At 39.9% G+C, this 21,465-nt stretch overlaps 1 protein-coding gene across 7 annotated transcripts in view; it reads right to left on the bottom strand.

Moving 5' to 3' along the window:
• NPAS3 (neuronal PAS domain protein 3) overlaps window positions 1-21,465 on the bottom strand; it is a 957,609-nt gene that overhangs the window by 879,843 nt on the left and 56,301 nt on the right. The window lies entirely within an intron of this gene.

The following is a 21,465-nucleotide window of genomic DNA, read 5'->3' as shown; positions in this document are numbered from 1 at the left end:
ATGTGATTACTAATGGCCCCCGCTCCCCTCCTCAAAATGTCCCAGTCCTAACCATAAATTACAGGTGGGTGCCCTCCTTAGACCCAGCCTTTCCCCCTTAATCTTTGCTTCCACCAGGGTCTCTTCACCTCTTTTTTGAGAGTCTTGATTTGGCAAGTGCTAAAGAAAGAAAGGGGAAAAGGCAATGTCCAGAGTCAGAGACAAGCAGGGCTCCTGAAATCCAGAGAGCAAGAGGAAGTAAGAGAAGTGATAAGCAATAGAGTTAGGTGAAGTCCAAGGTCAATCTCAATAGTTTCCTGCACCAGTCAACCAGGTCACAGGAAGGGAACTGTGTGCTTCTAAGGTTGGCTGTCTAGACTGGAGAGTTAAATGTCAGGGGCAGGGTTCCTGTCTGAAGACTGTTGTTGGGGCCATAGGTCAGTACCATGAGAGAGGTCACAGGAGAAAATTGAAAGGACTTGTCCAAAGAACTGAAGTTTCTGTAAAACAGCTTTAGGACTATCATGGAAACTGATATTTGAAAAAATAGGGGAAAGCTCTATGAATCCTGAAGACCCAACAGCCAAGTAATGTCCAAGGAACAGTCACTTTAACAATTTTGAGAAGACGTTCACTGTCTTTAAATCTAGAGTCCTCTCAACACTAGTCTGCTGATCATTTCCTCTAAATTTAAAGGTTCTATTTTGACACAGATGAGTTCAAAGTGAGCTCCCCCTATAAGTGGGAAAATCTTATTTGAAAGGGCTTCCAACACTCTCAGCGGCTGGGGATCCAACTCTCAAACCTATCTCTCAAATAGATTGTCATACACTGAGTTCTGGGCAGCTAAAAGAATGCGATACCACATGACTCACACTCCTGAGAAACTGTACTAGATGTTCTAAGTGATCAAACTACAAAATAATAAAAATTATTATTATAGTCATTGTTGTACAGCTAAGACTTACAGAGCACTATATGTCAAGCTGCAGTCTAAATGCATTACTTTATTAATTCAATTAATCTTTACACAACCACAAGAATGATGATATTATTTCCATTTTATAGATTAGAGAACTGAGGCTAATGAATCAGCCCTAAGTCACACGTTAACAGGTGGTATAACTGGGATTTGAATCAAGGTAATCAATCAGGCTCCAGACTGTACTCACTCAACAATTTTGCTACAATAACTCTCTTACACTAAACTCTTCTGAAATTCTGAGATTGGTGGAATAGTCAGCTTTAACACAGTCCAAAATAATTCCAGTAAATTACATATACTATTCTTGAATTTTCTCCTTAAAAATTAAAATTTAAGGGGAAATGCTTTGTTTTTTCCCATGTCCCTATAAATCGTAATCACAAATCTTTTCATCTGTTATAAAGCTTACCCTGTGTAATCTTACTTGGATTTCTTCTAAATGAAAATAACCCACCAAAATACTCAGGAAAGAAAGCTCATGATGGTGTTATATTCTTTTCTGAAAGCTTCATTTAGACACCTACCAGAGATCCCTCATGGACACAGAAAAATCTTAAACTGTCTCTTATTTGATTGTGCTTGCCTAAGGCATTAAGTCCAATCCACCATGTCGCACCTCAGTAACTCGACACAGACTAGAAAATTCTTGCAGTCAGCTTCCCCAAGGGATTTGTTAAGTTTCACATGCATTTAGTTGTGCAGTTGGCCTGCTCAAATTGATAAACTTGTAGCTAAATTCTTTCTGCAGCAATGGGCTGTTGGGCTTATTTTTTTTATCACCAAGAGAATAAATACTGCAAAAGAAGCTGTTACTACGTGTTAGAGCTACCCATTAGTTTTTAACATAATTGAGCTTACATTCCAATTTCCTAGTAACTGATAAGTATTTATTTTGTGGATGTGGTTGAAAAGTGAAAGGGATTTAAAAGGGCTAATACTGAAATATATTTATAGCAAAACAAAAAAAAAAGGAAGGAAAGAAATGGTGATGTCTTAAATTGAGCAAGAAATAAAACAAATATTATGAATAAAATTATTATTTTTATTAGAATTCCCAAGTTGCTATGATACATGCCAATACAGGGAAATTCTTGCATCTATGCTCAATAAAGTCAATACCTGAATGCAAAATGGCTTGGCTTAACAAAAACATACTAAGGAAGCTAAAACTCAAATTGTCAGTTGTCAATTGTCAAAAAAAATGGGGGTCTTCTCCCAGATTTTAATCTTCCTTTTACTGTGCTTCTCAATTCCTAGACTAGAGCATCAACTCACAATAACGTTCATCAGCATATGATTTTCTATCACATTTTATCAAAGCTTGTCCCACACCATCTTCTACCTCACAGAGGAATGCAGATGGGAAAAATCCAGAGACAACTCGAGAAGCATCTTACAAACTCACTCTCATGTCATACCTGGGGACTCTGCTATTTTAGACAACATCAGTATAGGTTATAAACTCAGCATGTTCACCCATATCAATTTTGAAAGTCACCACATCAGTGCAGTGTGCATTATTTGTTTTTTATATCCTCTAGGTCTATGTCATTTATCTTCAGTTCATTTACATATTCAACATATATGTGTTAATTTTTGTTCTATATTGTTTTGTTCTATGTTATTTGTTTAATTATTGCTCTATACACATGAAATAGACAGTGATCATATCTGTCCTTATGGAGAGAAAAAAACTGAACACTGAACAAATAAATATACACGCAATAAAGAAAATAAAAAGAAAAATTAGTGAAAGATTAATATATATATAATATATACTGTATATACATAATATATATACACACACACACACACAGAAGTCGCTCAGTCGTGTCCGACTCTTTGCGACCCCATAGATTGTAGCCCACCAGGCTCCTCGGTCCATGGGATTTTCCAGGCATGAATACTGGAGTGGGTTGCCAAACACACAAACATATATATTCAGTTCAGTTTAGTTTAGTCACTCAGTCGTGTCCAACTCTTTGCACCCCCATGGACTGCAGCACACCAGGCTTCCCTGTCCATAACCAACGCCCGGAGCTTGCTCAAACTCATGTCCATCGAGTTAGTGATGCCATCCAACCATCTCATCCTCTATCATCCCCTTCTCCGCCCACCTTCAATCTTTCCTAGCATCAGGGTCTTTTCCAAGGAGTCAGTTCTTCAAGTGGCCAAAGTATTGGCGTTTCAGCTTCAGAATCAGCCCTCCCAGTGAATATTCAGGACTGATTTCCGTTAGGATTGACTGGTTGGATCTCCTTGCATCCAAATGACACTCAAGAGTCTTCTCCAACACCACAGTTCAAAAGCACCAGTTCTTTAGTGCTCAGCTATCTTTATAGTCCAGCTCTCACATCCATACATGACTACTGGAAAAACCATAGCTTTGACTAGACAGACCTTTGTTGGCTAAGTAATGTCTCTGCTTTTTAATATGCTGTCTAAGTTGGTCATAGCTTTTCTTTCAAGAAGCAAGCATCTTTTAAATTTCATGGCTGCCATCACCATCTTCCTGATTTTAAAGCCCAAGAAAATAAAGTCTGTAACTGTTTCCATTGTTTCCCCATCTATTTGCCATGAAGTGGTGGGACCAGATGCCATCATCTTTGTTTTTTGAATGTTGAGTTTTAAGCCAGCTTTCTCCCTCTCCTTTTTCACTTTCATCAAGAGGCTCCTTAGTTTCTCTTCACTTTCTGCCATAAGGGTGGTGTCATCTGCATATCTGAGGTTATTGATATTTCTCCCGGCAATCTTGATTCCAGCTTGTGTTTCTTCCAGTCCAGCGTTCCTCATGATGTACTCTGCATATAAGTTAAATAAGCAGGGTGACAATATACAGCCTTGACGTACTCCTTTCCCAATTTGGAACCAGTTGGTTGTTCCATGTCCAGTTCTAACTGTTGCTTCCTGACCTGCATACAGATTTCTCAGGAGGCAGGTAAGGTAGTCTGGTATTCCTATATCTTTAAGAATTTTCCACAGTTTGTTGTGATCTACATAGTCAAAGGCTTTGGCGCAGTCAATAAAGCAGAAGTAGATGTTTTTCTGGAACTCTCTTGCTTTTTTGATGATCCAGCAGATGTTGGCAATTTGACCTCTGGTTCCTCTCCCTTTTCTAAATCCAGCTTGAACATCTGGAAGTTCATAGTTCACGTATTGCTGAAGCCTGGCTTGGAGAATTTTGAGTATTACTTTGCTAGTGTGTGAGATGAGTGCAATTGCGCAGTAGTTTGAACATACTTTGACATTGCCCTTCTTTGGGACTGGAATGCAAACTGACCTTTTCCAGTCCTGTGGCCACTGCTGAATTTTCCAAATTTGCTAGCATATAGAGTGCAGCACTTTCACAGCATCATTTAGGATTTGAAATAGCTCAACTGGAATTTGGGTGATCAAAAAAGTCCTCATGATAAGGTGAGATTAGAAGAAGAACCTGAAGGAGTTTAGCATGGGAATCATACTTATCTAGGTAAAGATGATTCCAGGCAAGTGCAAAGGCCCTGAAGCAGGAACCTGTAGACACAGTCAAATAAGTGAGAGAAAGGATGGTAGGAAATATCATCAAACTGTAAGCCAGGCAGCAAATCATACAGGGCCTACTGGGTCACACTAATGTGACTGTGACACTTTGAACAAACGAGTGCCTTATTCTGATTTTTATTTTGAAAGATTAATCTTGACTTCTCTCCAAGGAAGAAACTGTGAATAAGCAAAAGTGACCACAGGGGAAAGGTAGGTAGGCAGCCATTGGTAGGTAGCCAGCGGCGGAACCCAGTAGTTTAGCACAGGGCGGGAGTGAGGATGATAAGAAATAAATGCACTGGGGATGAACCTTGAAAACAGAATCAAAGAAATGAACAGAATGTGGAGTATAAAATAGATGAAGAATGAAGCAGATGGATTAGATGCAGGATATAAGAAAATGTATAAAGATTGCTCCATGGATTCAGATATAAGCAATCCAAATTCTTTACAAGTAATAAACTCACCTGTAACTTCATAGTTCATTACCAGGATGCTTTCTCTTTTGACCATCATTATAAATAATAAGAGAAGGACAAGGAGAAGGGAGAGGAAGAGGAAGAAGAAGATGAAAATAATAGCAAAATAATGAATGTATAAAATAATGGGCAGATATATAATAAGCACAGTAAAATGTTCATTGCCACATCTAAGTGATAGGTGTACAGATATCTACTGTAAAAGTATTTTAAGTGTTCTGTATGCTTGAAATGTTCACTAAAAATGTGGAAAAACATATATACCATTTCCAAAATGTATTGACAATGGAAACTTTTTTCAATGGCTCCATCCCATGAAAATGCATAACCCAACTACATTACACAGAAAGCTTCAATGACTTGCACAAGATTACAAACCTTAGTGAAAATATAGTCAGGACTAGATGGTTGGTCTCCTAACTCTGCAGTCAGAGCTCTTTTAAACATATGATCCTGCCAGCGTTTGTAGAATGGTTTTCACAATGAAACTGAATTCATATTAAATCAACACATTCAGTTCACTTCAGTTCAGTCGCTCAGTCCTGTCTGACTCTTTGAAACCCCATGAATTGCAGCACACGAGGCCTCCCTGTCCATCACCAACTCCAAGAGTTCACTCAGACTCACGTCCAATGAGTCAGCGATGCCGTCCAGCCGTCTCATCCTCTGTCGTCCCCTTCTCCTCCTGCCCCCAATCCCTCCCAGCATCAGAGTTTTTCCAATGAGTCAACTCTTCGCATGAGGTGGCCAAAGTACTGGAGTTTCAGCTTTAGCATCAGTCCTTCCAAAGAACACCTAGGGCTGATCTCCTTCAGAATGGACTGGTTGGATCTCCTTGCAGTCCAAGGCACTCTCAAGAGTCTTCTCCAACACCATGGTTCAAAAGCATCAATTCTTCGGCGCTCAGCTTTCTTCACAGTCCAACTCTCACATCCATACATTACCACTGCAAAAACCATAGCCTTGACTAGATGGACCTTTGTTGGCAAAGTAATGTCTCTGCTTTTCAATATGCTATTTAGGTTGGTCATAACTTTTCTTCCAAGGAGTAAGCATCTTTTAATTTCACGGCTACAGTCACCATCTGCAGTGATTTTGGAGCCCAGAAAAATGAAGTCTGACACTGTTTCCACTGTTTCCCCATCTATTTCCCATGAAGTGATGGAACCAGATGCCATAATCTTCATTTTCTGAATGTTGAGCTTTAAGCCAACTTTTTCACTCTCCTCTTTCACCTTCATCAAGAGGCTTTTTAGTTCCTCTTCACTTTCTGCCATAAGGGTGGTGTCATCTGCATATCTGAGGTTATTGATATTTCTCCCGGAAATCTTGATTCCAGCTTGTGCTTCTTCCAGCCCAGCGTTTCTCATGATGTACTCTGCATGTAAGTTAAATAAGCAGGGTGACAATATACAGCCTTGATGTACTCCTTTTCCTATTTGGAACCAGTCTGTTGTTCTATGTCCAGTTCTAACTGTTGGTTCCTGACCTGCATATAGGTTTCTCAAGAGGCAGGTCAGGTGGTCTGGTATTCCCATCTCTTTCAGAATTTTCCACAGTTTATTGTGATCCACACAGTCAAAGGCTTTGGCATAGTCAATAAAGCATAAATAGATGTTTTTCTGGAACTCTCTTGCTTTTTCGATGATCCAGCGGATGTTGGCAATTTGGTCTCTGGTTCCTCTGCCTTTTCTAAAACCAGCTTGAACATCTGGAAGTTCACGGTTCACGTATTGCTGAAGCCTGGCTTGGAGAATTTTGAGCATCACTTTCCTAGGGTGTGAGATGAGTGCACTCAGGCCCAGTTTGTTGCCATCAGTAGTGAGTTACAGTCAGGTTCTGTGGGAGCCATCTCTCTTCTTTGCTCTCTGGGTTTCAGTAAGTCCTATCACTTACTTTTATGTTTCAAAACTAGAAAGCCTAGCAGGAATCTTCTGTGGCTTCAGACTTAAAACTTCTCCAATCCTACAGGAAACAGGGGCCCCTATGTTGTTTACATAAGCAAAGCAGGCTCTTTAACTCCATCTCTAACATTTTGCATTTGTCTGTTTTCAACTTGAGAGGATCCTACATACAAGCCTAAGAATCCTCTTTCCTGAGTAACTTTTGATTCCTGTTTTCATGAAGCCAAAACTGGCTCCCAAATGCCTCTTGAATCAAATGAAAACCCCCATCCAAATGATTATCTTCACACTTAAGTGCCTTCATCTCCATTCAACACTTTTATTCAGCAAGTAGCTGTTGAGTAATCACTTTGGGCCTAGTTGTATATTAGGCCCTGTGGGAAATTACAAAATATATGACATTATTCCTGTCCTTATGAATCTGAACAATCAATGTGGAGAGACAAAAGACACACACATGAAACATTTTTATAACAGGATGAGGTTGTATGTGACTCCACATCCACAGCAGTGAGTGGAACAGACAAGTCAGCCTACCAGGGACCAGCATGTTTGCGAGAGGCTTCATCAGTATATGTAACATAAGCCGGGGCCTGCTCCAAGAGGTGCAGAAGAGCTCGTTCTCTGGGGGAAGCTCTTATGTCCGGGGTAAGAATTAGCCTGTTCTAGATGAGAGACTAATGCGCCCAGCCATCTTGTGTTTACTGGTCAGAAATGAGGCTGGAAAGGAGGTGGAGGCAGTGCAACAGTGATTCTTTAGGTATAACTTGGGAATGTGGGATTCATCTTCACACACAAGGAAGGCAAAGGGATTACTAAGGAGGATATGACAACACAAAGGTGGTTATTTATCTAGTAGTAATATCCAGAGTGGAACACTAGGTAGGAAATTATTATACCAGCGCAATTGTTTGGACATGAGGTCTCTAACAAGAGTGTGCAGGAGATGGAAAAAGGAATACATCGAGCAGGAATTCTGAAGGAACATTGTCAAATACATAAAGGAGAGAGAGGTTAACAGTGACTCTGGGGTATCACACGAAAGCAATAAAAGAATGACGAAACTGTTGATTAAAAATAATGAATAATGAAGCTAGGAAAGGAAGGAATGGTGAGTCTGAGGTGATATCAGGTCATCTAAGTTGAACAGGCAAACTGGAAAGAACAAAATAAGCCTCAGGCAAAAAATAAGGATATGATCTAGATTCAGAGGATACCAACATAAAAATGATAGACAGAGACCACTAAGTATTTCCCCAAACTCGTGACTTTTACTTCCTGGGCACCCAGCTAAATTACCCTTCCCAGACTGCTGCACAGAGTTGTGGCCACACGCCTGAGTGCTGGTCAGTGGGGTATACGCAGGGCTCCTGCCAAGCTGGGCCCACATATACTACCCACTGACTCTCCTCCATTTCCCATCCCCTTCACCAACTGAATGAAATACTCTCAAAACCCAGAAGACTCCTTGGATCTAAAATTTTTAGCTGGAAGGAGCCTGGAACCCTGAATAACTACACAGAATAGAGACGCTCATACATATATTCCCATTGGATCTGATATAAGAAATAGGTTTTCAGTGTATTAAGTCATTGATATTTGGGATTCTTTGTTATAATAGCAGAAAATTCTTAAAGAGAGGGGAATATCAGACCACCTGACCTGCCTCCTAAGAAATCTATATGCAGGTCAAGAAGCAACAGTTAGAACTGGACATGGAACAACAAAGAAGCAACAGTTAGAACTGAACTGGAACAACAAACTGGTTCCAAATTGGGAAAGGAGTACGTCAAGGCTGTATATTGTCACCCTGCTTATTTAACTTATATGCAGAGTACATCATGCAAAATGTTGGGCTCCTGAAACACACACTGGAATCAAGATAGCTGGGAGAAATATCAATAACCTCAAATATGCAGATGACACCACCCTTACGACAGAAAGTGAAGAGAAACGAAGGAGTCTCTTGATGAAAGAGGAGAGTGAAAAAGCGGGCTTAAAACTCAACATTCAAAAAACAAAGATGATGGCATCTGGTCCTATCACTTCATGGCAAATAGATGGGGAAACAATGGAAACAGTGACAGACTTTATTGTCTTGGGCTTGAAAATCACTGAAGAGGGTGACTGCAGCCATGAAATTAAAAGATGCTTACTTACTCCTTGGAAGAAAAACTATGACCAACCTAAACAGCATATTAAAAAGCAGAAACATTACTTTGCCAACAAAGGTCCGTCTAGTCAAAGCTATGGTTTTTCTAGTCATCTATGGATGTGAGAGTCGGATTATACAGAAAGCTGAGCGCTGAAGAATTGATGCTTTTGAACTGTGGTGTTGGAGAAGACTCTTGAGAGTTGCTTGGATGCAAGGAGATCCAACCAGTCACCCGTAAAGGAAATCAGTCCTGAATATTCATTGGGAGGACTGATTCTGAAGCTGAAACTCCAATACTTTGGCCACCTGATGTGAAGAACTGACTCCTTGGAAAAGACCCTGACTGGGAAAGATTGAAGGCAGGAGGAGAAGGGGACAACAGAGGATGAGATATTGGATGGCATCACCGACTCAAAGGACATGAGTTGGAACAAGCCTTGGGAGTTGGTGATGGACAGGGAAGCCTGGCATGCTGCAGTCCATGGGGTCACAAAGAGTCAGACACAACTGAGTTACTGAACTGAACTACTATAAGGTTTTCCAAAATAAATCTCTATCCTATAAAACCCCAGATGTTCAAGCCAACCTTACTGCCATCTACGAAGAACCTGCCCACTTCCTCCGTTTTCATTCATTTTATTCAGTTTCATTCATACATCCTAGAATGATTTCCCCCAACTAATCCCTGTCCTTCCTGCCTTAATATTTTTGCCTAAGTTTTACATTCCATACTAAAACAATTCCTGACTTACCCCAGGAGACAGCAGTCACTGTAATCATTTCCCTAGCCCCACAGCACTTGAGCAAATATCTCTATCCATCTGTAACTGGTTACGACTATGTTTTTATGTTTATTTTATCTGTTATCATGTATCTCCATTTATATCTGTTCCATTAGATTATAAACTCAATATGAACAAAGATTGCATTTCCTGCTTCCTTTGTAATTTCCTACATGCCTCATATATTGCCTTATACTGTCAGTGCTTCATAAACTCAACTAATTGAAGTTCAAACTTCTACTCATGTACTTGCACCAGATGCCTAACAACTCACAAAATCTGCATCAATAACATAAATACACGCCATCTTGCAGCGGCACCCTCGTTTATCCACCATCATTGGGGAAGAAGCTAGCCCACAGAATTAATTTCAGCAAATATGACGCAGCATGGAGGAACACAAGCTGGTCAACACAGCACATTCAGCTGGCGTCTGAGCCTGAAATGTTCTCTAGTAAATCACATTTTGGCAACGGTCATTAAAACAGGTCACTACTAGACATTCCGTAGCAAACAAGTTCAAACTGATCCAAATCAGTTTACACAAGTCTGACTTCAGTAACTAGTAAAGATGTTTTAAGTTAGAGGCAGTTGACACTTTCTAGCCCTGTTAGACCCTGATGCCACTGACACATTCTTTAAGACTCAACTCTGCAACATAGCACCTATGCCACCTCCTCTGTTCCTCCAAAAGAGAGGGGCCCCTCCTTTGTGATACTACATTATTTTGTATAAACGTCAGTTGTACACTAGGTAGTAACTGTGGGCTTTCCCATCTGCTTCACTCGAACCCACTACAAACACCTTAGGACAAGGACTTAGCTGCTGCTGCTAAGTCGCTTCAGTCGTGTCCGACTCTGTGCGACCCCATAGACAGCAGCCCACCAGGCTCCCCCGTCCCTGGGATTCTCCAGGCAAGAACACTGGAGTGGGTTGCCATTTCCTTCTCCAATGCATGAAAGGGAAAAGTGAAAGTCAAGTCGCTCAGTCGTGTCCGACTCTTCATGACCCCATGGTCTGCAGCCTACCAGGCTCCCCTGTCCATGCGATTTTCCAGGCAAGAGTACTGGAGTGGGGTGCCATTGCCTTCTCCATTGTAGCATACTAAGTTAGGTAAACTCCAGGAGTTTGTGATGGACAGAGAGGCCTGGCGTGCTACAGTCCATGGGGTCACAAAGAGTCAGACACGACTGAGCAACTGAACTGAACTGAACCAAAGTTACATTATAGGCTTCCCTGGTGGCTCAGTGGTAAAGAATATGACTGCCAATACAGGAGACATGGGTTCAATCCCTAGGCCGGGAAGATCTCCTACAGAAGGAAATAGCAACCCATTCCAGTATTCTTGTCTGGGAAATTCCATGGACAGAGAAGCCTAGTGGGCTACAGTCTATGAGGTCACAAAGAGTTGGACACAACAGAGCAACTGAGCACGCAGGCAAGTTACATTATTCAGGGTTTTTAAATTTATTTTTTGACTACAAGCAAGAGAAACCCAACCTAAACAAGTTTAAGGGGGAAAAAAAGAAACCAAGTAACAGTGAAGGTAACTGGGCCTAGGAAAATACATCATTAACAGATTTTTCTCCCCAGACATGCAATTCTTGGAGAATCTTTACCAAGGTAAGAAACTTAAAACTGTTTGGTTCCAAAATACCAAAGGAAAGAATTTTTAAAATATATCTATAATAGTTGAGGGAGATTAAAATGTACACACTTCCAATTATAAAATAAATGAGTTACATGTATAACATGTACAGTGTGGGGAATATAATTAATAATTATGTAATATCATTGTATGCTGACAGATGGTAACTAGGCTTATTGTGGTGATCACTTTGAAATATATAGAAATATCAAACTACTGTGTTACATACCGAGAACTAACAGAGTGTTGTGTGTCAATTATACTTAAAACAAACTATAGAAAAAGATATTAAATCTGTGGTCACCAGAAGTGGGGCATGAAGTGAGGCATGAAGTAAAGGGCCATCAGATGAAGACAATCAAAAGGTACTGACTTCCAATTATAAGGTAAATGAGTACATACAATATGATTAATATAATTAACATAATGGCTATATGTTGTATATGATAGTTGTTAAGAGTAAAACCCAAGAGTTCTCATTACAAAGATTTTTTTTCTATTCCCTTAATGTTATATATAAATGAGATAATGGATGTTCACTGAACTTATGATGATAATCATTTCATGGCATACATAACTGAAATCACTATTCTGTACATCTTGAACTTATAGAGTGTTGTGTGTCAATTATACCTCAAAAAAGTGGTAAGAAATGTAATTTTTAAATAAAGTAAAAATACATATTAAAATGTGTGTGTGTATACACCTGTAATTACTGGAAATAAAAGCACTCCAGGATGGAGACTTACAATGGTTAATCATTTACAAAATGCAACTTTGTTTGACAAGAAATAAAACATGTAAATAATCCTCATCTAATTCCTCTCTGTGCTCCTATTATAAACCAAGGGACAAAAAATGTTAACTGATTTTTTTTTTCTACCACAGTAAAACAATAATTGAAATTGAAGAAGCAAGAATTACTCATTAAAAATAAAACTTAAAAGCCAACATCAAGTACCCACTGCGTTCCTCACGCGGTGTGAGACACAATGAACACAAACAGGAATTGTACGAAGTGCCAGCCTTGAAGGAGCACAGTCTAAAGAAGGAAAGAGAAGGACATGGCTACCCTTGAGGCAGCATGACACAGGCTGTGATCAGGACCTAGGAGAGCAAGGGGGGAAGGAGAATAGCTGTCTCCTGAGTAAGGGCACGAGCAGGGGATATTTCGTAGAGGAGCTGGAATTTCTGCTCTTCCTCAAAGGATATAGCTGGGCTTTACCAAGAAAGGAGATAGAATAGAATAAGCCAAAGTAGAGAATGGGGAAAAAACAGTAAGTGTTTAGAGAATAGAAACTCTTCCCATATGTGAAGGAGAGAGACTTGGAGGAAGGACTAATGGGATAGGATTAGGAAATTTAGGTGTATAACCTACATTTCAGATTATAGCCAGGTTGTATCAGCTCAGTTCAGTTGCTCAGTCATGTCCAACTCTTTGTGACCCCATGGACCATAGTACATCAGGCTTCCCAGTCCATCACCGACTCCTAGAGCTTGCTCAAACTCATGTCCATCAAGTTGGTGATGCCATCCAACCATCTAATCCTCTGTTGTCTCCTTCTCCTCTTGCCTTCAATCTTTTCCAGCATCAAGGTCTTTCCAATGAGTCAGTTCTTCACAGCAGGTAGTCAAAGTACTGGAGCTTCAGCTTCAGCATCAATTCTTCCAAAGAGTATTCAGGACTGACTTTTGTATGCTGCCACTGCTAAGTCGCTTCAGTCATGTCCGACTCTGTGCAACTCCATAGACAGCAGCCCACCAGGCTCCCCGGTCCCTGGGATTCTCCAGGCAAGAACACTGGAGTGGGTTGCCATTTCCTTCTCCAATACATGAAAGTGAAAAGTGAAAGTGAAGTCGCTCAGTCATGTCTGACTCTTCTCGACCCCATAGACTGTAGCCTACCAGGCTCCTCCATCCATGGGATTTTCCAGGAAAGAGTACTGGAGTGGGTTGCCATTTCCTTCTCCAAGACTTTTGTATAGGGTCATATAAAGAAAGGTTGTATACAGTCTTATAAAGAAAGCCAGGATGTTTAGGGTCTTATAAAGAAAGCTGGGGAACCTAGAGCTTCACTCTGTACACAAGACGGAGACAGTGATAGTTTGTTGGGTTTCTTAAAGTTGAAATGAAATGTATACAGTATAAAATTAATCATTTTAAAGTAAAAAATGTAATTTAGTAAATGGAGTATATAACCACCAGTTTCACTATTTTTAAAATATCTATAGAACTCCAACAGAGAAACCTGTACCCATTAAGCAGTTGCTCCTTGCCCTAAGTCCTGAAAACCATCAATCTGTGTTCTGTCTCTAGAGTGTACCCTGTATATGCGTGGAATCATAAAATATGTGTGTCTGTATCTGGCTTTTTTCACTTAGTCCAACATGTCTGAGGTTCATCCATGTTGATACATGTATCCCTACTTCATTCCTTTTAATGACTAAATAATATTCCGTATTATGTGTATATCAAAATTTCCTATCCATTTATGTGTTGACAGGCATGTGGGGTGTTTCTACCTTTTGACTGTTCATAGTGCTGCTATGAACATGTGTGTACTTGGAATTGTTTGTGTACTTGGAATTTGAAAACAGGTACACAAACAATTCCGAGTACACACACGTGTACATGACTAAGTAGAGGCTTCGCAGTGGGATGGCGGGGTAGCTTTATGATGAACTGCCAAAGTGTTTTCCTCAGTGGCTATGACAAGGAAAGAACAAAGGCCGTTAAGAGTCTGTTCAGTTACCTAGGTGAAACATGCCAATATCAGAGCTAGGACCACCGTGCTTGTAGAAGGCAGAAATACCATGTAAGGAACGGTCAACTGTGACTTCTGTTTCTAGCCTGAGTAACTAGATAGATGCTTCAACCAGTAACTAGGTGGTTAACCAACTATTAACAGCTCTCAGTAAAAGGAAAGCGTTAGAAAGGCTGATTTAGAGAAACTGAGTATTCACCAAAAATATCTAATGGCATCAGGAATTTGGATCACAGGATGAGACTGAGTTTTACTGTAAGTTTGTTAACAATTAACACAAAGAGGATAGTTGACGGAGATACACAAAACATGGAAACTCCAGGAGAGATTAAGAAGATGGCCAAGAAAAACAGTTTAGAAAATGGTCACATTTGAATACAAGGTGAACTTAGACCATGAGTATGAAAAGGAAGCAGAGTTAGAAAAGAAGATTGAACTGTAACTTAGAGTACAAGAGCAAAAAAAACAAAAAATTTAAGTTCCTTGTTGGTATCTCCATCAGAAAGACTGATTCTTACGTCATGCTGGTTTTTCCATGAGTTAGCACTTGCTGGATTCCCTTATTCTGAATCATCATATACCGACTGCTCCTGTGTCTGCCATTGTACATACACCATACTGGTTTAGTCTACCAAAGCTCTGTATGGGTAATACTTCCAACTTGCAAATATAACCTGAGGCTTAGAAGGGTTAAATAATTTTGGCCAAACCACACAGCTGGTGTCAGAAACAGGGTTTGAGCCTATATTCCTTCTACTGTGCTGAGCTACCCCCTGCTTCAGTTTGCTATAAAAACAGTCATTTCTCTTTCCTATAAAATTTTCTCAAGGGTTACTTGCTTCTTTAGTCAAATGATGATTGTTTCAAGTAGTGAATCTTGATCTGAGGAACTCAACGTTCTTAAATAATTTTTTTAAAATAAATGTTAGAATGACTATCAAAAATTTTAAAATTTAGGGTCCCAATAACAGTTACCTTGCAAACTTCATCAAAGATTAGTTTCTTTCTATGTAAATCATTGTTATTCATTTAAATTTTTCTAGATGGAAAACAATTTTGTGCTCTAATCTGTAACTCAGAAGATCTTAGTATATTTAGTTGTTGTAGCTTGATGTACTATTTTTTTTTCTTTTGCTGAGGGAGAGACATGAGTAGTATTAACCAATCTTAACTCTTTGTTAGTGTGGATGAAAGTGTCAGTCGCTCAGTCAGACTCTTTGCAACCCATGGACTCTAGCCCACCAGGATCCTTTGTCCATGGAATTCTTCAGGCAAGAATATAGGAGTCGGGTAGCCATTCCCTTCTCCAGGGGAACTTCTTGATCCAGGGGTTGAACCAGGGCAGGGTCTTCTGTATTGCAGGCAAATTCTTTCTCATGTGAGCCACGAGGGAAGCCATAACTCTTTGTTAACAGGATATTAATGTAGTATCTTGGGAGTCAGTCTACAAGTATCTGTTGTAACAAAAGAGTGAAATACCAAAGCATTCCACCAGTATTTACATTTAAGCACAAATACCAGTACTTGGATATCTGTGATATCCATAATAATGCATTTCAAACAAAATAATGAGGTATCCCAGTCCATCATCCATACCTCCTTATCCTCTCTCCCCCAGAGAACACCCAGCCTCTCTATCACCACTTTAACTTGGAAAATTCAAAGAAGGATATCTTCCCAAACTTTCTGGTTCCCTTTCCCTGGGGCCGAAGGTAATTAATTTGACAAAAAATCCTCCTCTCAAATTCCTTCTGGACTGTGATAAGCTAAGATCCTGTTTGTATATAAACAAAAGTGCTTAATTAAACAGCATATCTGATAATGACAGAAAAACTGGATAGATTCTCATGCCACCATTTTATTAATCAAAATTTGACTCTATCTATGAAGCCATGAAGATACATCACTCTTCAAAAAGGTAACAATACTTTAATTTTCTAATGCCTTTTTTTTTTTGGTAATACTAACTTCATCTTTATGCAAAATTTACATCAAGTTCTTGGAAAATTAACTGGAAAGAATGACTAAAATACAGAAGGAAATAAAGGCCACAATCTGCCAGTGAAGTCCAGCGTCTGCCTGTCAAATGGAGAATAACCCATAGTTGAACTAATAAAAAGTGGCTAGTAAATGGGTCTTTTGTCATATATGATATTGTTATCAAATTCAGTGGCCATTTTTAGGTTCAAAATCTTCTTTCACTTTAGTGTATTTGCTTATGATTTTCTCTTCAATTTCTCACCTCCTTGATCTCCTGACACTACACAAAGCAAGGAATTTGATTGTATTTGATTATATTTTCCTTTTAGAATTTCTTATCCTCCTTGCATTACCTGACCCTATTCTTTAACTACCTTCATGAATGTTTATTTTTTTAAGTCCCTTTGTTCTTCCTACTCTCCAAGCTCCAAAATTGGTCACTCACAAACCTATCTCTGCAATCGTGCCCTCTCACACAATTTATACTCAGAACAGCACCAAGAGAATCATTCCGTTTATTTACCAAACTAATCCCATGTCTCAGTCTACCTCTTTTGATTAACTGATATCACTATTCTTCTCGTTATGCAAACTCTGGAGTCATCTTTGAATAATTCCTCTCATTCATGACTAATTCCTTTCATTCGGGGTTCCCTTGTGGCTCAGCTGGTAAAGAATCCACCTGCAATGCGGGAGACCTGGTTTCTATCCCTTGATTGGGAAGATGGCTTAGAGAAGGGAAAGGCTACCCACTCCAGTATTCTGGCCTAGGGAATACCTGGGGTCACAAAGAGTTGGACACGACTGAGTGACTTTCACTTTCACATTCATTCTGAATTTAATCATGATACCATATATATTTCATATAATTTTTAATAAAGATAATTCATTAATGTTTATTCCCTTCATGTAAAGGTATAAAATAGCATTCACCTTAATACTGGGCTCAGAATACAAGTTCATGGCACTCCCTGGCTCCCTGCTTACTCCTAGAACAACAATAACTATAGCAACTTACCTGCTGACAGCCTCAAGGCAGGCTCTCAGACAGGCGTGGTTCCAAGTCCAGAAAGAGCTAGTGAGTTGGCCTTTGCTGGTCATCTCCCACTACCTCAGTTCTACATACTACTTGTACCTAACCAGTGGCATCCTCCATACAGAAAATAAACTGATCTATGAAATTTCTACCATAACAGTAAACCATAGAACAAAAAAGTCAACAGAATGAATTCTGTCACATCATGATGTGAATATTACTTGATGACTTAAGAAAAAGAACATGACACTGAGAAAGGGATGACTTACCCACAGAGAGTACTTAGAAAATGACAGCCATGGAGACAAATGCCAGATGTCCCCTTCTAGGCACTGTATATGGAAAAGCAGCCTCAATGAACTATTGACTAACCTACCATCAGTAAGCGGGCTTCCCAGGTGGCACTAGTGGTAAAGAACTCACCTGCCAACGCAGGAGACATAAGAGACATAGGTTCGATCCCTCAGTCAGGGAGATCCCTGGAGAAGGGCATGGCAATCCACTCCAGTATTCTTGCCTGGAGAATCCCATGGACAGAGAAGCCAAGTGGGCTACAGTTTATGGGGTCACAAAGAGCCAGATTTATGACTGAGGCCAACTCAGCATGCATGCAACAGTCAGTAAGTACCACAGAACTATTACTGTGATTCATCTTACTCCCCTATTCTGATTCCAGGCTCAGTAGGGGCTTCTGAATGTCTGCTTTCCATGCAGGAAAAGAATGTTAGGGTCTTGCTAAGACAAGCATTCCATCTGTGTGATTGTACTTCTCACTGTAAATGAATAATCTGGCATTCTGGTTTATTGGCCTCATGGATGTGGTTAATGTGAATCCACCTGAGAGGGATGGATCTGCTCTCTGAGTGCTGCCACCAGACTTCCAAGCTAGCTAAGCCGAGTGGCAGATTCTGTGCAAGACATAGTCAAATTACCAGGGCAATAAATTCCTTACTGAGAGTCTAAAGAGGAATGTGATAGTATTTTGTAACCAACTCTGAATGATATTCTTTAATGCTGAATACAGGGGATAGCAATTATAATCCAATAAGATTGTTTTGAATTAGTCATGGGATATGATCTGAATGATACAAATTAAAAGATGGAAAATATCATTGAAATTTTTGTCATCTAGTACTCTTGCCTGGAAAATCCCATGGACGGAGGAGCCTGGTAGGCTACAGTCCCTGGGGTTGCAAAGAGTCAGACATGACTGAGCGACTTCACCTTCATGTTTCGCTTTCATGCATTGGAGAAGGAAATGGCAACCCACTCCACTGTTCTTGCCTGGAGAATCCCAGGGACAGGGGAGCCTGATGGGCTGCCTTCTATGGGGTCGCACAGAGTCAGACACGACTGATGCAACTTAGCGGCAGCAGCAGCAGTCATTAAATGAATAATGTGTGTTATTTTAATAGCTTCAGAGGGGCAGTGGCGAAGAATTCTACCTACATTCAGTCTCCACTGTGCTTACAAGGATATAAGCCAGTACCTTATACGATCTCACAGGAAGATGCTACTAGAAGTGTTTGCGAAACTATTGCAGATGGACAGAAAGCTAGAAACCAAAGGGCCAGGTATTCCTCAATCTAAGAGTCTTGATTCTTCAGAGGGAAGACTTCTAAGGTAGCCTTAGAAGAGGATATTACCCATCATGTCCAGATTACATGGGACTTGTTTCTTCTAGAACTGTAGTCCATTAACCCAGGTTAGTTTTCCAGAGGGAATATCAAGAAAACCTTTCCTTATCACAAATATACCTCTATAGGGCCATTAAAATCATCCTGCACTTACCTCACTGATCCCGACAAGTCTTCAGTAATCAATTTCATCAAGAACAAACCCTGAATCCAAATGTGTTAATCCTCCATTAGCTTTTTAAAACTATACTCACTCTTAGTTTTCAAGTTTTAATTGGTTGTTTATCTTCCAGTTTATTCCTCTATCTACTGAATTTACCCACTAGGAGCCTTCCATTAGTAAGAAATTCCAAAAATGAGCTATCAGGGAAGAGGGAAATGGTAGCACTCAAACTAATAAATTGTAATTGTAAGGATTATGTATAGTCACATTAACCCATCTGGAAATTTTTATGCAACAAAAAGAAATGTTTCTGCTACTTTTTCTTTCATAATTACTAGAATTCTTCCTATTGTATTGTGTGTTTTAAAATAATTACAGCAAGTCAATAATAGTGCCTTAAAATGTAATGATCCTAATGATTAAACATAACAAAACAGAAAGAGAGTTACAGATACTGAGAACTAACAGGTGGTTGTCAGAGGGTAGGAGGGCGGATGGAAAAAAAGAAATAGGTGAGGGAGCTCACAAGGTACAAACTTTGGGTGCAAAATACGTCACAGGTATGAAATGTACAGTGTAGGGAATACAGTCAATAACTATGAAATATATTTGTATGCTAAAAGACTGTAGCTAGACTTACCCTTTTGATCATTTTGAAATGTACAGAGATATCAAATCACTATGTTGCATAACAGAAACAAACATAGTGTTATAGGTCAATTATACTTCAAAAACAAGCAAAAAAACTCATAGAAAAGAGATCAAATTTGTGGTCACTGGAAGTGGGGGGTAGGAAAGAGGAAACTGGATGAAGATGGTTGAAAGGTACAGACTTCCAGTTGTAAGATTAAGTACTAGAGATGTAACATACAACATAATAAGTATAATTAACATTGCTGCACATCATACATGAAAGTTGTAAAGAGAATTCTAAGTTCAAATAGTTCTATTTACAAGGGAAATCTTTTTTTCTATTTTTTTAATGTATATGAGATGATGTGAAGTGAAAGTCGTTCAGTTGTGTCCAACTCTTTGGGACTCCATGGACTATACAGTCCATGGAATTCTCCAGGCAAGAATACTGATGCCGGTAGCCTTTCCCTTCTCCAGGGGATCTTCCCAACCCAGGGATCAAACCCAGCTCCCACATTGCAGGTGGATTCTTTACCAACTGAGCCACAAGGGAAGCCCAAGAATACTGGAGTGGGTAGTCTATCCCTTCTCCAGGGGATCTTCCCAACCTAGGAATCAAACCAGGTTCTCCTGCATTGCAGGTGGATTCTTTACCAACTGAGCTATCAGGGGAGCCCTATATGAGATGATGGGTGTTCACTAAACTTATTGTGATAATTATTTCATGATATATATAAGTCAAATCATTATGCCATACACCTTAAATTTATACAGTGCTATATTGAAAAGCAGAGACATTACTTTGCCAACAAAGGTCCATCTAGTCAAGGCTATGGTTTTTCCTGTGGTCATGTATGGATGTGAGAGTTGGACTGTGAAGAAGGCTGAGCACCGAAGAATTGATGCTTCTGAACTGTGGTGTTGGAGAAGACTCTTGAGAGTCCCTTGGACTGCAAAGAGATCCAGCCAGTCCATTCTGAAGGAGATCAGCCCTGGGATTTCTTTGGAAGGAATGATGCTAAAGCTGAAACTCCAGTACTTTGGCCACCTCATGCGAAGAGTTGACTCTTTGGAAAAACTCTGATGCTGGGAGGGATTGGGGGCAGGAGGAGAAGGGGACGACAGAGGATGAGATGGCTGGATGGCATCACTGACTCGACGGACGTGGGTCTGGGTGAACTCCGGGAGTTGGTGATGGACAGGGAGGCCTGGCGTGCTGCGATTCGTGGGGTCACAAAGAGTCGGACACGACTGAGCGACTGAACTGAACTGAACTGAACTGATATGTCAATTATATCTCAGTAAAACTGGAAGAAAATTAAAATGTAATGAATGGACAGCTAATGTACGCATCCATTCAATCATTCAACAAGCATACACTTACCAAATACATTCAACTGTTTTCAAAATTCTGGATTAGACTGCAAATATTTGCATTTCTGCCATCTCACTTTTTTAATGGAAATTCTCAGCCTCAAAACATCCCAAACTGAACTCACTATATTCTGGCACAAATCTGCTCCTTTTCCTACATTCCCTATTTCAGAGAATAAAAACACGATCCACTGAGTGAGAAATCTTTGCTCCTCATGACTCTTTCTCCCTTATCCCTCACATCCATTTGATTATTAATTTCCACAGAACTTGCCTCCTACAATTTTTAAAGCTCATCCTTACTCATACTGCCTTAGATCAGGGTGATATCTCTTGCTTGGAAGACAGCAAAACCTCACACTGGCATCTCCTTCCTCTCATCTCACCTCTCTCTTTTCTCTTCCATATCACCACCAGAGTCAGC

This window comes from Bos indicus, chromosome 21 (assembly GCF_029378745.1).
Source record: "Bos indicus isolate NIAB-ARS_2022 breed Sahiwal x Tharparkar chromosome 21, NIAB-ARS_B.indTharparkar_mat_pri_1.0, whole genome shotgun sequence".
NCBI classification, from domain to species: Eukaryota; Metazoa; Chordata; class Mammalia; order Artiodactyla; family Bovidae; genus Bos; species Bos indicus.
The sequence above is the reverse complement of the archived record's forward strand: the minus strand, read 5'-3'. Positions and strand labels throughout refer to the sequence as shown.